At 44.0% G+C, this 14871-nt stretch overlaps 1 long non-coding RNA gene across 1 annotated transcript in view; it reads left to right on the plus strand.

Moving 5' to 3' along the window:
* Window positions 1–11463, plus strand: part of LOC141990009 (uncharacterized) — a 40628-nt gene extending 29165 nt beyond the window's left edge. The window contains exons 5-6 of the long non-coding RNA XR_012640044.1: window positions 4903–4982; window positions 11203–11463. This is a non-coding gene — a long non-coding RNA (uncharacterized LOC141990009). The remainder of the gene's footprint in view (window positions 1–4902; window positions 4983–11202) is intronic.
* The last annotated feature ends 3408 nt before the right edge of the window (window positions 11464–14871 follow it).

Below are 14871 nucleotides of genomic sequence, written 5' to 3' on the forward strand. Positions count from 1 at the left end.
TCTCCCCTCCCCCCTCACTCACTTTCACCAGGCTGGGGCAGGGGGTTGGGATGTGGGAGGAAGTGAGGGCTCCAGTTTGGGGTGTGGGCTATGGGATGGGGCCAGGGATGAGGAGTTTGGGGTGTGGGAGGGGGCTCAGGGACGGGGCAGTGGGTTGGAATGCAGGGGCGCATGAGGGCTCCAGCTGGGGGTGGAGGCTCTGGGGTGGGGCTGAGGATGAGGGGTTTAGGGTGCAGAAGGGAGCTCCAGGCTGGGACCAAGGGGTTTGGAGTGCGGGAGGGGGTGCAGATGTTGGAGGGGGCTCAGGACTGGGGCAGGGGGTTAGGGTGTGTGAGGGGGAGGTGAGGGCTCCAGATGGGGTGTGGACACTGGTGTGGGGTCAGGGATGAGGGATTTGGGGTACAGGAGGGGCTCCGGGCTGGGGCAGAGGGGTTCGGGGTACGAGAAGGAGTGAGTCCTTCTCGGGGTCCAGGCGGCGCTTACCTAGGGCAGCTCCCAGGAAGCAGCTGGCAGGTCCCTGCGGCCCCTAGGCATACGGGGGGGGGGGGGCAGGGAGGCTCCAGACACTGCCTGCCCCCACGGGCACCGCCCCTACAGCCCCCATTGGCCACAGTTTGGAAAGAATGATGGCCAGAAAGGTAGGCTTGAAATTGTGATCAAGAAAACTGTCTCCTGCTTCATCCTACTGCATGCAGTGAACCAGGCTTTTGGGCACATTCTTTGTAAGTGAACAGGTCTGCAGCGCAGACATACCTGACATTTTTATTCTAACAGAAATAAACCATAAAACCTGAATACTCGCTAAATGCAAAAAAGGGTAAAACTATGGAGCTCAGCCATCCCTTTGGGGAAAAAACCCTTCGGCAGAGAGAGGTATTGTGAATGTTCCTGAGAAAAAATGAGACAGTTCCAGCAAATCAATGAACTATACAACTTAGGGAAAGTTACATCCTGGCCCCGTAGCAGGTCTGCATCCACTGTGTACCAAGGCATACTGGACTGGCACTAAACCGCAAAATCTAGCCTGAGGTGCTAAGTAGCAAATAGGAATGAAGCAGGAACCTGGTGTCCTAGTGCAACAGACGCTTCAGCTGTTACATTAAATAGTGTCCATAGCACAGGTCTCTGCACAGAGCACATAAATGTTGACTGATGCCCAGGAGAGGGTGGAGTGTGGTATGCTGCATGCTTTGGCAATATAGAAGAGTGGTGAGGTGTTATGTGCAAGGAGGCAAGCAGTGAGGAGGCATGTGGTATTGGTCCTTGTGTTGTCTTGTGGAGTTGTAAGAAGGAAGCACAGTCTGGACTCTTAGAAGTGAGGCTCTTTTACAGCCAAAACATAGTTACATAGGAGAGCTATGTACTCCTAGCTGTGTATCTGATCAAGCTGCCGCTAGACTGCTTTCAACCAGTTCTCATTAAAATATACTCTGCTCTTAAAGGCAAGGTACATACTTCGAACACCAGTGCCCGGGAACTGGTAGGTCACTGATTACAACAGGGAAACCACATGTGGTAGGGTGACCACCTTTTCAAAAGGCAAAAGGGGCCCCCTGGCCCTGCCCCCTGCTCCTCCTCTTCCCCCGAAGCCTCGCTCCCTACTCCTCCTCTCCCCTCCAAGGCCCTGCACCCTGGCCAGGCCGGAAGGCAGAGTCGGGCCCTGGTAAAAACCACCCAGGGAGCTTGGGCCACTGTGGGGAGCCCCAGACCCTCCCTTGGGCCACTGTGGGGAGCAAAGGTCAGGTGGAGGGTCCAAGGCTGCCCACAGTAGCTTGGGCTACCTGGGCAACTCTTACTACTTCCTGGCTCTGGTTGGCTTCCAGCCTGGCCAGGGGGCCAGGCCTCAGCAGGAAGAGAAGGAGCAGGGGGTGGGGCCTCATGGTGATGCGGGGCTAAAACACACCTCAGCCTCCCCCACCAGGAAGAAGCTGGTGCCGTCCCTGAGCCTCAAGCAGGCGCAGAGTGGCACCGCAGGGAATCCGGGAATCCCAGTCAGCATGGGACTGGGACTTTAAATCTGCATTTCAGGACGGTTCCACCCTAACATGGGGGGATATCTGGTTTTTGATTTGGAGAGATGCAGTTTATTTGATGTGATTGGTGCAGGAGCATCTGGTATTTAATAGGGGAATACAGAAGAGAGCTATGATTGTCACAGGAGATGTCTGGCTTTTCAATGTTTCCTGCAAATTGCTTAGTGTTCTGCAGGCCATGAAACAATGAATTCATTGCGGAGGAAGCCCTCTTTCTATTTAATAAAAAGGGGGGTTACTTTGCAAACTTAGCCTTGCATTGCCCTGATGATCATGCAGCCAACCCCCTGAGCTTCACAGGAAGCATAACCTTGGGCTGGGCAAAGCCTTTGTGGGCCTCTGTCCTTGAGGGGAATTCGCAGACTCCAGCCTGTCTCTTTCCAAGCAGGCTCAAAGATTGACTCAAGGCACCACTTTCTGATAAACAGCTTGATTCCTGAAAATGCTGCCTCAGCCCACAAGGAACACCAAACTTAAAACTAACTTTCACTTTCTCTTTTTGACTTTCAGCTGGACTCTCTCCTTTTCTAAATTCTAAACTCTCCCACTAATCTCTGTCTCAGGATTCGGGCCTCTGGGTTCTAAACTCAGTCTTGCCAACTTCAAGAGATCAAAAATCATGAGTCAGACCCCCCAAAATCATGACAGTTTAAAACAAGATCATAGTGTGTGTTTTAGGTGAGTCTCCTGATTTTTGAACTCCCCATGCCCATACCCAGGGTGTGTGCATGTGACAATTTGTGTTGCCCACTCTCCCATGTACTAGATAAGGTCATTTTGGCCCCCGCTGCAGGAGCTCTCACCCCTACATCCGTCCATCTCCTGCCCAGCAAATAATCCTATCCCCCAGTCTCCCATCAGTTCTGTCCCCATCCAACCTCCATCAATTCAGCCCCCCCCAGTTCAGTCCCCTCAACCCCATCAGTTCAGCCCCCCTACCTCAGCAACTCCCATCACCCTCAATTCACCCTCCCAGCACTCATCCCACCTGCTCAGAACCCACCATCATACAGCCCCCCATCCCATCAGTCCCTACCCTCTTCACTTCAGTCCCCCTGCAGTTCCTAGGCCATAGTTCAGCTCTCCCAGCCTCACCTCTGCTCCTTAGCATTCTTCATCCTCCCCAGGCCGGGGGGTCTGCAGTGGGGTCCCCTCTCCCACTTCCCAGGCTAGTATGGGAGCAGCCACCCGGGCTGACAGTGGGAGCCCTTGCTGCCCCGCACCTGGGGCTTGACAGTGGGAGCCTGGCCCTGTTGCCCTGGCAGCTGAGAGCAGGATCAACGACCAGGGCTGGCTGACAGCCGGAGCCTCTCCTTGCTGTAGCAGGAGCTCCCGCAGTCAGCCTGCACTGTGAGGAGGGGATCCTGCTCTCAGCCCCTGCTGGCTGACAGCGGAAGCGTGGACCGGGGCTGACTGACAGTGGGAGCCCTGGCCGTCCAGGGCTGACTGACAGTGGGAGCCCGGTGGACCAGAGCTGGATGACAGCAGGAGCCCCTAGTGATTTGCATGTAAAATTAAAATGAATCATGTTCTGGGGATAGAATTCTCAAATATCAGTATAAAAACAAAACAATCCTGACCTTTGAGAGCTCTATCGCGAGATCATGAGTCAGACTTACTCTTACTTAGAAATCGCATCACTCAGAAGAAATTCGCAAGAGTTGTAAATTCCCCTTTCAGCCTTTTGAACTCTTATAACTTCCAGGGGCAAGCTCACCCTCCTGATTACACTAAACTAGTGCACACCTCCACTGGAACAGGAGAGCAGTCTGAGCCCTATTTCCTTTAATGGGTCAGCTACCCTTTATAAAGCTATATGGGAACAGAATTCCCAGACAAGCAGAGAAAGCATTAGGCCGGAGAGAGAGAGAGGTTTCCCAGCATATAGCAGCCTAAGGGGGGAGGGAGGGGTCCTGCTTGCCTTTTTTTATCCCAAATTGCTCTAAAAATTCTAGAAAACTCAAGAAATTCAGACTCCAACTCAAAAAGTGCCCTGCAGTGGTAAGGAAACTGAGGCAGGGACATATAAAAGTACATTAATGTATTAGACTCTGCAAAGTGTGTTATATGCTTCACAACTGCTGTGGGTCCCTGAGGAAATTAAACTATAAACCAGAGGCTTCACCTCTTTTTGGGGCAGAGTTTTCAGAGGGGTGTCTAAGTAACTGTGATATCTTGAAGGTTAGTGCTGGGCTTGGGAGGGTGTAATATAGGTGGATTGAGAAGCTCCATTTCAAAGAAACAGTAATAGACTAAGGTTATGTCTACACTACCACTTATGTTTTCAGGGGTGTGAATAAGCCACCTTCCTGAGTGACATAAATTACACCAATCTAAGCACCAGTGTGGACAACGCTGTGTCATCAGGGGAGCTTCTCCTGCCAACATAGCTCCACCACTTGTGGGTGGATTAAATAAGTCAACTGGAGGGGGAGAGCCAAACGGCTGAAGACATTTAAAAGTGACTAAAGATACAAAGGCTCTGATCTGTGAGGGAAACCTCATGATTACAAAAAGAAGAATAAACAGAATCCTGATCAGTTGGCGTAGTCTTGACCCCAGAAACAGTCTGCAGTAGCCACCTCTGCTCTTCAGGTAGCATAAACTAAAAATACCCTGAAACCTGGTGGGAAAAGATTATTTACACAGCAGTGTAAAAAGGAAAAGAATCTTTAAAAATTGAGCTACTGCTGTTCTGTTGACTATGTGAAGAGAGTTTTGTACTCTCAGTCCATTTCCCACTTCACAGTTAAATATCTTGAGTCATACATGTTTGTCACTGTTTTTCATGATTCATGTTAATGCTCATTTAATCTAGTTTTATCTTTTGCAAAGCGTTTGTTGATCTTACTTGGAGAGTATTTTACAGGTGCCACATGAATGAATTATTGAAGCACAGATGGTAACCTGGAGAGGATCCAAGGTTGGTGGTACAACTTTACCAACCAGGTAATAGGAACCTGAAATTAAAATTCAGATTAAAAAATGCCTATTGCATGATCATGGATTTTGAAAGCAGGAAAATAAGAACTGTCATGCAACAAGAAAACAGCAGAGAAGATAGGAGGCCTGCTCTGGGAGAGGCCAGTAAATGATAAACACACTATATCAACAATTAAGATAACTTTGAAAGCTTTATTGCAGAAATCCATGGCTTTCAAAAAATGTATAGTAAGTGGGCATATCATCTAGGGCCCAACCATAAAAACACTGACAAGAATAATCCTTACGTGAGTATTCCTGTTTAAGTGAGATGTGAGTAAGGGATTGTGGCATCAGGTCTATATTGTGTGATAGCCATTCTTGGCTTGATTATTCAGGGTGGATTTGATTTAAATGGATTTCTACAAAAAAGTGCATTCTTGTTGGTTGCTATACCCTTAATACATATTCTTCACAACTCAGAGATAGATGTAGGTTTCATTTTTAGAAGATACACACTATACATTTTTAAGTGATTTATTTTGAAAACTTTTCAGATTAGTTTTACAGCTATATCAGAAAATGAATGATTGTTTGGTTATTTCATTTACCAAAGGTAATTGAAGCAGATATTTATGAAATCATTGGGAGGTAAACTATGTCCAATTCAACAGGTTAATCATTAATATTTGGAGGATTTTCTTGCCATGTTCTGTTAGAAGGAGAACATCGCCAGACAGACATTTAAATTGTTTTATTTAACTAAAACAACAAAGTTATGTATTCTGGATTTTTTTCTTCAACAGCAGACATATAATATTTTAACAAAGCATATGAATTTTTGAATTTAGTTAAACATTCAAGTTTTTTAAAATCAGGTTTGTTTTTGTTAAAATTGTTTTTAACTAAAATAGTTAAATGAAATATTTAAAAAACAAAAACAAAATTAAATCAACTATGTCAGACAGGTCAACATGAGAAACTTAAAATATTGGCTTCTGCAGCTAACTCAGTCATCTTCACCTTCATTTTCCTGTTTGTTCATAATCTGGAAAAGAAAAACAAGTTTTCCTGCTCCTTCAGGTCCCAAATGATTTCTCAATTTGGAATGAATTAGTCCAAAGGAAGAAGATATTCCTTCTACAGTGGCAGAAGAAGCTACTGCTGTTAAAAGTGAGATTATCACTTCAACAGTCTCTGAATCCAAGTGCTTAAGTGACTTCCACCCAGTTCACTGGTGTGACTTTTTTTAAAACATCATCAGCAAACATATATTTCTTGAATGATTCACCCTTAGCTCTGAAGTTTATTGTAGTTGGCATTATGGAGGGATGATTGCTGGATGTCCATGTCATACCCAACTCCTCTTCTTCAGCAGTTAAGGTTTGACCCTGGTACCGAGTATAGAGAATATTTGCAAGAAAATGAGCTGGAGACAGTGTTTGTCCCATTCGCTTTTTTAATGCTTGTAGTTTAACTCTGTCATTGCATATTTCTCTTTTTAAGATCTCACTCAGTTCCTTCCAAATTTCAACAGCGTCAGCAATAAAACAGCTATTTCCCTGCATTTTGTTCAAGGCTACAGAAATAGGCTTCGGGGTACTCAGCATGTGTTCAGCATTTCTCTTAAGCCCAATGTTGAGAACTTTGGCTGTGACAGTGCCATCTATTTTTTCACAGTTTTGTTCACAAACTGTCATCAGAGTAGGCCAGTTCTTGATACAGTGCTCAAAACAGTCTACTACTGAGTTCCATCGCACGTCTTGTGGGAGAGTTAGCTTGGTTCCTCCCACTTTTTTCAGAGCAGCTGCTGCAATGTGGTTGTTAGGGAAGTATTTTGCAATTTCAACAACATAAGCCTTTATTTCTGAAACACTGAAATCTTTTGCTAGGAGGTGCATCAAATGAGCACTGCAACTGTATGTTATTAGCTTGGGACTCTCTTCATTCTCTTCTAAATTTCTTCTCATCTTGGATACATTTGCAGCATTGTCTGTGACCAAGCTGCGCACTAGACATTTGAAATTTTTTTCAGTTTGTTATAGCTTTTACTGTTACTTCTTGTAAGTATTCTGCTGAGTGTGCATTTCCTGTATCAATTGTTTCTGTAAGGAAGACATTCCCTTCTTCTGTTGTCACACAAACACATACAACAGGATCATTGTGAACATTGCTCCACCCAGGAAGACTCAGGTTAACAATTTCACCCACTAGACCTCTTGCCCACTGCTCAATTTCTCTTTCATACACTTTATCCAGCAATTTGCCTGTGACATCTGCTCTGTTGGGTGGACTGTATCCTGGTCTTAATGACTGAACCATGTTAATGGAATGTGGGTTCTCAATTATACGGAAAGGAGAGTTATTTGCATAAACAAACCGGGCAATTTTTTCATCAATTACCTCTTTTTGTAATCTCCTGGTTCTTATCACAGACTTATCTATGGCTGTTTCTGGATGATGGAGGGTTTTTTTTCTTTTTGCTACAGGTGATATACTGTGGCCATGTGACATACATAATGTGACTGAAACACTATCATTGGCAGATAACTCTGAAACTATAGAAAATGATGGTGATCTTGAGGGTGAATAGTCTTCAGAATCCTGTACGTTGAGGATCTCCTAAACAAAATAAGTCAATGCAGTTATTTAATTATTATTACCACACTGCTTATTTAGTATTACTCATTGCATTCACTGACACTCAGTACTACTTTAATGGTGAAATTCTACAAGGAAGATCTGCCTATTTCAGCTATTTATTTTTTATCACAACTGCATTTAAAATGCAGTTGTGATAAAAGTACCATAGAGTAAGAACTATATTTTTTGCTCAAACATGAAAATTCAAGAATAGTCCAGAAGGAAGACAGGCAGTCCTTAAGAAAGAAGTATGAAATAAAAAAGTTTACCAACCTGAAGATCCTGCATGTTCAGACATGTTCCTTTCATCATCTTCAACGCAGCTTCCTCCAGAGAAGGAACACTTTTCATGATGTTGTTTCATTCGGGCGACCAGGCTTGTATTTCTTTGTTGCACTGTTTGCATTTTGCACACAGGCCTGTCTTACCCACAGGCAGAGGAACTTCATTAAAATATTCCCAAACTGGGTCTCTTTTATGGCTTGCTGCCATTATAGGTTTTCCCTTCTAGTGACGGAATGGTATGGTAGATCTCAAATCAATGAAAGCTACACTCAGAAAGACCTCAAGACTTCTGGAATATGCTTCTCAAACAGTTTCACTTTTGTTTCTACTACCTGTCTCTCCCTTCTCACATTTATCTCCAGACTTTTTCTCCTTGTCCAGATCTATTCCACCCCCAACAATCTTCTATTCATTGAACTTTTTGAAACTTTGCACTTTTAGAGAGAGGTAAGGGATTGACTCTGTGCACAAATTTGCAGAGGGACAATAGGGTTGAGGTCTGTTATTTCTCACCTCTATATATTATTTATTTATTTTAAACCATTTTTGCTGTTAACAAGCATGTTATCTCTGGAGACACACATCCATAGTTTGAGAACTGCAAAACTAAGCACCTCTGATGGTGTCTTCTAGACTGAGCACTGAGTCCCATTGGGTAGATAGAAAGATTAACCTAAATAATCTATATAGAAGCCCCTGGAATCACATAAGGTTGAATCCCTAATCCATGAACTGTTGGAACTCATTTACAAAACTTTTCTTAAACATTACATTACATCTCATACTATAGAATTAGAATTTATAATCCCTATTCCATCATGAAATATCTTTGAGCTATGATGTATCTTAATTAAAACTATCTTTAGATAGGCATTTTCCTCAAAAAGCATTTTATCAAAAAAATCCAATTTAAATTAAAAATATCTGATTTTTTAAAAAAAAATCATTGATTTTTATCCACCCTGATTATCATTTACACAGAGGTCCCTTTACACTGCAGCAGTGAGTCCTTTCCTGAGTCCCTGAGTATGTGAAAGTTGCACTATCAATAGTGCCCATACCAAAAAAATCATAACAATCACTTAAACCTCACTAAATTAAAATAATCAGTTGTGGGTTCCTTTTACTTGGCTCCTGGGTTTCAAGCCTTTAGAGCAGGAGTGGGCAAACTACGGCCCGCAAGCTGAATCCGGCCTGCAAGCTGCTTTAAACTGGCCCACGAGCTCCCCCTGGGGAGCAGGGTCTGGGGCATTACTCACTCCAGCAGTCCAGCCAGGGCACAGGGTGAGGGGCCACACCACGTGGCTCCCGGAAGCTGTGGCATGGCCCCACTCTGGCTCCTATATGCTCCAGTGGCCCCCTCCGGTGCTCCAATGGGAACTGCAGGGGCGGTGCCTGCGCATGGTGCAGCGTGCAGAGCCACCTGTCCATGCCTCCGCGTAGGACCTGGAGAAGGGACATGCTGCTGCTTCCGGGAGCTGCTTGAGGTAAGTGCCACTTGGAGCCTGAACCCCAGAGCCTCTCCCCATGCCCCAACCCCCTGCCCCACCTCTGATCCCCCTCCCTCCCTCTGAACTCCTCAATCCCAGCCTGGAGCACCCTTCAGCACCCCAAACCACTCATCCCCAGCCCCACCCCAGAGCCTGCACCCCCAGCTGGAGCCTACACCCCTTCCTGCACCCCAACCCTCTGCCCCAGCCTGGAGTCCCCTCCCGCACTCTGAACTCCTCATTTATGGCCCCACCCTGGAGTCCGCACTCCCAGCCAGAGCCCTCACCCCCTCCCACACCCCAACACCAATTTTGTGAGCATTCATGGACCACCATACAATTTCTATTCCCAGATATGGCCCTCAGGCCAAAATGTTTGCCCACCCCTGCTTTAGAGGATAGGACAAGAAGCAATGGGCTTAAACTGCAGCAAGGGCATTAGGAAAAACTCCTTACTGTCAGGGTGGTTAAGCACTGGAATAAATTGCCCAGGGAGTGGTGAAATCTCCATCATTTGAGATTTTTAAGAGCAGATTAGATAAACACCTGTCAGAGATGGTCTAGACCAGAGGTTCTCAAACTCTGGTACGTGGACTACCAGTGGTCTGTGAGCTCCATTCAGGTGGTCCGCAGATAGTTCCCTCTAAGTTGCATGCCTGGGCAGCCGCACATGAGAGAATGAAGGGCCACCCACATAAAGCAGGCATGGCTCCACTAATTAGGTGCCTGGAGCCTGGAGAAGATGCACATGTAAGGTGAGGTGGCAGCCTTGGGGGGAATAGGGATGGGGCAGTGGGGTGAGAAGAGGAGGTGTGGGGAATTTGGGACATGAAGGGCTGCGGTTGCCAGAGAAAGAGGCAACTTTCCCCAGCTCCAGGACTGCGGCTGCCGGGGAGAGACAGCCCTCCTTCCCAGACTCAGCTCTGTGGCTGCTGTGGTGGGGGAGAGACCCCCTCGTCCTTCCTAGCCTCATCTTGGGGGCTGCAGCAGTGGGGGACAGAGGGAGAGACACCCCCCCTTCCCAGCCCCATCTTGGGTGCTGCCACGGTGGGGGAGAACACCCCTCCTTCCCAGCCCCAGCTTGGGGACTGCTGCAGTGGGGGAAGAGAGGGAGAGACCCCACCCTCCTTCCCAGCCCCAGCTCAGGGGCTCCCACACCAGGGGACAGAGGGAGAGACCCCTCTCCTTCCCAGCCTCAGCTCGGGGGCTGCCACGGCAGGGGAGAGAGGGCACATCCATTGCATTAAAAAGGTAAGACTACTGATATTAAAATATGAGTTGTGTGCTTTTATTTGTAGAACAAACAAACTTTACTTGTTATTAAGGTTTTTTTATATCGCGCTTTTATCCAAAGCACTTTACAATAGTTAACTAATGGTACAAACAGCATTTGGAAAGATCATTAAGTGGTCCGCCAAGACCCTCAGCAATTTTCAAGTGGTCCACAAAAAAGAAAGTTTGAGAACCACTGGTCTAGATAACACTTAGTCCTGCCTTGAGAGCAGGGGACTGGACTAGATGACCTCTCAAGGTCCCTTCCAGCTGTACAATTCTATGATTCTGTATCCCCACCTCCTTTGTAGCAGTGTTTGTCCTTTGAGGTCAGTGGAGGGAGAAGCTCTGCTCTTCCCCATGAGCAGAACTGTGGTTGTCTGGCCTAGAGTGGAGCACACAATTGGTGGGGTATGCTCTCTGTGCCCTCTTCCCCTTGTACGTTCACACAAGAGCCAGGCACAAACTAACCTTAAATTGGGGAGCAAGGTACTAACTCACTTTTATGTATCCATTAAACTATTTCTTTTTGATTTTGCTATTAATTTGAATGAAAGATAGCACTGATGCAAGTGAGAAAATAACACCAATTGCTAGAGCCAGGCATGATGTGAAGAGACACCATGTAGCTTCCCTTCAAAGTTCTGCCAATCCACAGCATTACTGAATCGTCTAGTCGTGGGAACTTCCTGAACAGAGACTGCCAAACAGTGGTGATTCAGCAACCTAGGGTAAATGTCCAAAACTCCTGCCATCCAAGCTACTCTGCTACTCTGCAGAATTATTATTAATGCTGTAATCTTCCTTTTACTCTTTCAGGTTTGTTTGAAGAGCACAGCCATTGCCTTATCTAATCGGTGATCAGTTTTAATGAACAGAAAGGACCTTGCCCTTCCAATTCCTCAGCTGAACCACAATTATGTATGTGTTATTTTTGAGAGGGTTTTGTATGTTTATCTTTTATTCATTCCTGAGCCTTCATTATTGTAAAAGGCTATACAGATACGTGTTGCACATCATGCAGTGAAAACAGTCAGCCCAATTTAAACTGTTCTCCAGTTGAAGGCCCATCAGGTAGAATGCTTTGCCCACTCTATTGTATTGTCTTTCTTGCAATGTTTTAATGGTTTATGGCCCAACCTGCAGGGTCCTGAGTGTCCTCAACTCCCACTGAAGTCAGTGGGAAATGAGGCTGCTTAGCCTCTCATAGAACCAACCCTAGAATATTTTAATCTACTTATGGGTTTTTTTTAATATTCATTATGTTCTTGCTGTAATTTGTATATATGTCAGAAAGATTAACAGATCATTTGAAGTAACAGTGCTTGTACCTCTGTTACTAGTTATAAAAGCTACATCAATGTATTTTAAATACTGTAAGTACAATATGAAATGGCAATAAAAACTACATCACAGTCAATTCCCTGTCCATTTTTCTGGCTATGACAGCACATATGGAACCAGATGATTCCTCCCCAGGGGTTTCCAGATTTGGTGACAGGTAGTTTTCCACAACCCAAAGGGCTGTGCCTAATCTGCATATAATAAGGATACTTTATACTTGTAAGGCATTTTTTCCCAAGTATTTCAAAGCATTTTACAAATATGAATATATGTATTATAAGTATTTTTAGTATGGCTGTCGATTAATTGCAGTTAACTCATGCAATTAACTTTAAAAAAATTAACTGTGATTTAAAAAAATAATTGTGATTTAATCACTCTGTTAAACAATAGAATACCAATTGAAATTTATTAAATATTTTGGATATTTTTCTACATTTTCAAATATATTGATTTCTGTTACAACACAGAATACAAAGTGTACAGTGATCACTTTATATTATTATTTTTATTACAAATATTTGCACTGTAAAAAGGATAAACAAAAGAAATAGTATTTTTAAATTCACCTCATACACGTACCGTAGTGCAATCTCTTTATTGTGAAAGGTTTCAGAGTAACAGCCGTGTTAGTCTCTATTCGCAAAAAGAAAAGGAGTACTTGTGGCACCTTAGAGACTAACCAATTTATTTGAGCATAAGCTTTCGTGAGCCCGATGAGCTGTAGCTCACGAAAGTTTATGCTCAAATAAATTGGTTACTCTCTAAGGTGCCACAAGTACTCCTTTTCTTTTATTGTGAAAGTGTAACTTACAAATGTAGATTTTTTTGTTACATAACTGCATTCAAAAACAATGTAAAACTTTAGAGCCTACAAGTCCACTCAGTCCTACTCTCTTATTCAGCCAATTGCTAAGACAAACAAGTTTATTTACGTTTACGGGAGATACTGCTGACTGCTTCTTATTTACAATGTCACCTGAAAGTGAAAACAGGCGTTCAGATGGCACTTTTGTAGCCGGCGTTGCAAGGTATTTACGTGCCAGATACGCTAAACATTCATATGCCCCTTCATGCTTCAGCCACCATTCCAGGGGACATGCTTCCCTGCTGATGATGCTTGTTAAAAAAATAATGAGTTAATTAAATTTGTGACTGAACTCCTTGGGGGAGAATTGTATATCTCCTGTTCTGTTTTACCTGCATTCTGCCATATATTTCATGTTATAGCAGTCTCGGATGATGACCCAGCACATGTTCGTTTTAAGAACATTTTCACAGCAGATTTGACAAAACGCAAAGAAGGTACCAATATGAGATTTCTAAGGATAGGTACAGCGCTCGACCCAAGGTTTAAGAATCTGAAGTGCCTTCCAAAATCTGAGAGGGACGAGGTGTGGAGAATGCTTTCAGATGTCTTACAAGAGTAGCCCTCCGAAGGGAAAACTACAGAACCCGAACCACTAAAAAAGAAAATCAGCCTTCTGACTCAGATGATGAAAATGAACATGTGTCGGCCCGCTCTGCTTTGGATCATTACCGAGCAGAACCCATCATCAGCATGGACACATATATTCTGTAATGGTGGTTGAAGCATGAAGGGACATATGAATCTTTAGCGCATCTGGCACGTAAATATCTTGTGATGCCAGCTACAACAGTGCCATGCGAACGCCTGTTCTCACTTTCTGGTGACAAGACGTGGGCAGCATTATCTCCTGCAAATTTTAACTAAACTTGTTTGTCTGAGTGATTGGCTGAAGTAGGACTGAATGGACTTGTAGGTTCTAAAGTTTTACATTGTTTTATTTTTGGATGTAAGGGGTTTTTTTTTGGTACATAATTCTACATTTGTAAGTTCAACTTTCATGATAAGGAGATTGCACTACAGTACTTGTATTAGGTGAGTTGAAAAATACTATTTCTTTTGTTTTTTTACAGTGCAAATAATTGTAATAAAAAATAAATATAAAGTGAGCACAGTACACTTTGTATTCCATGTTATAATTGAAATCAATATATTTGAAAATGTGGAAAACATCCAAAAATACTTAAATAAATGGTATTCTATTATTGTTTAACAGTGCGATTAATTGCGATTAATTTTTTGAATTGCACAATTAATCGTGATTAATTTTTTTAATCACTTGACAGCCCTAATTTATAGAGAACCTGTAGATGGTAGTGTCCGATACTGGCCCACTGAGGTCAATAGGAACTTTACCATTGACTTCAGTGGGTTCAGGATCAAGGATCAAGTGCTCAGAGGAACCCTGTGAAGAAACAGAGGTATTATTATGCACATTTTACAGACATGGGGACTAAGATTAAGTGATCTTTTATTATATTTTGGATCTTATACTACTTTCATCACCACAGTATCTGGGTGCCTTCCAGTAGTGCATTAAGTGATGTGACTAACATCTGTCACATGTGGTTTATTCTCCCATCCTATTTCCAGGAGGAGAATTTTGTGTGCAGTGGAGTATTTGTTTTGGTAGGTTTGGGAGTTTGTTTTGTTTGGGTTTTTTTGTTTTGTTTTAGTCTTGTTTTTTTTGGTTAATGCACAGGCTGCTGTGTGTTCAGAGAAGGCAAAGGCAAAGAAGTGCACCTTGCTCTTAGAGCGGAGAAGTGCACCTGGCACCTAGTGCAGGAGCTGGTGAGGTTTGTGATAGGATGGCCTGGACTACTCTGGGAGTTTGTTCCAAAGTCTTGAACCATTCTCCAAGTGGCTAAAATCACATAGCGAATTTGTGGGACACAGAATCTCAGGCCTGGTTTAACTAAAGGTATGACTTTTGAACTGATTTAGTTAAACCAGTGCAACTTTCTTGTGCAGAGAAGTCCTGGGAATCTAGACTCACACTCCCCACTCTAAACAT

This window comes from Natator depressus, chromosome 6 (assembly GCF_965152275.1).
Source record: "Natator depressus isolate rNatDep1 chromosome 6, rNatDep2.hap1, whole genome shotgun sequence".
NCBI lineage: Eukaryota > Metazoa > Chordata > Testudines > Cheloniidae > Natator > Natator depressus.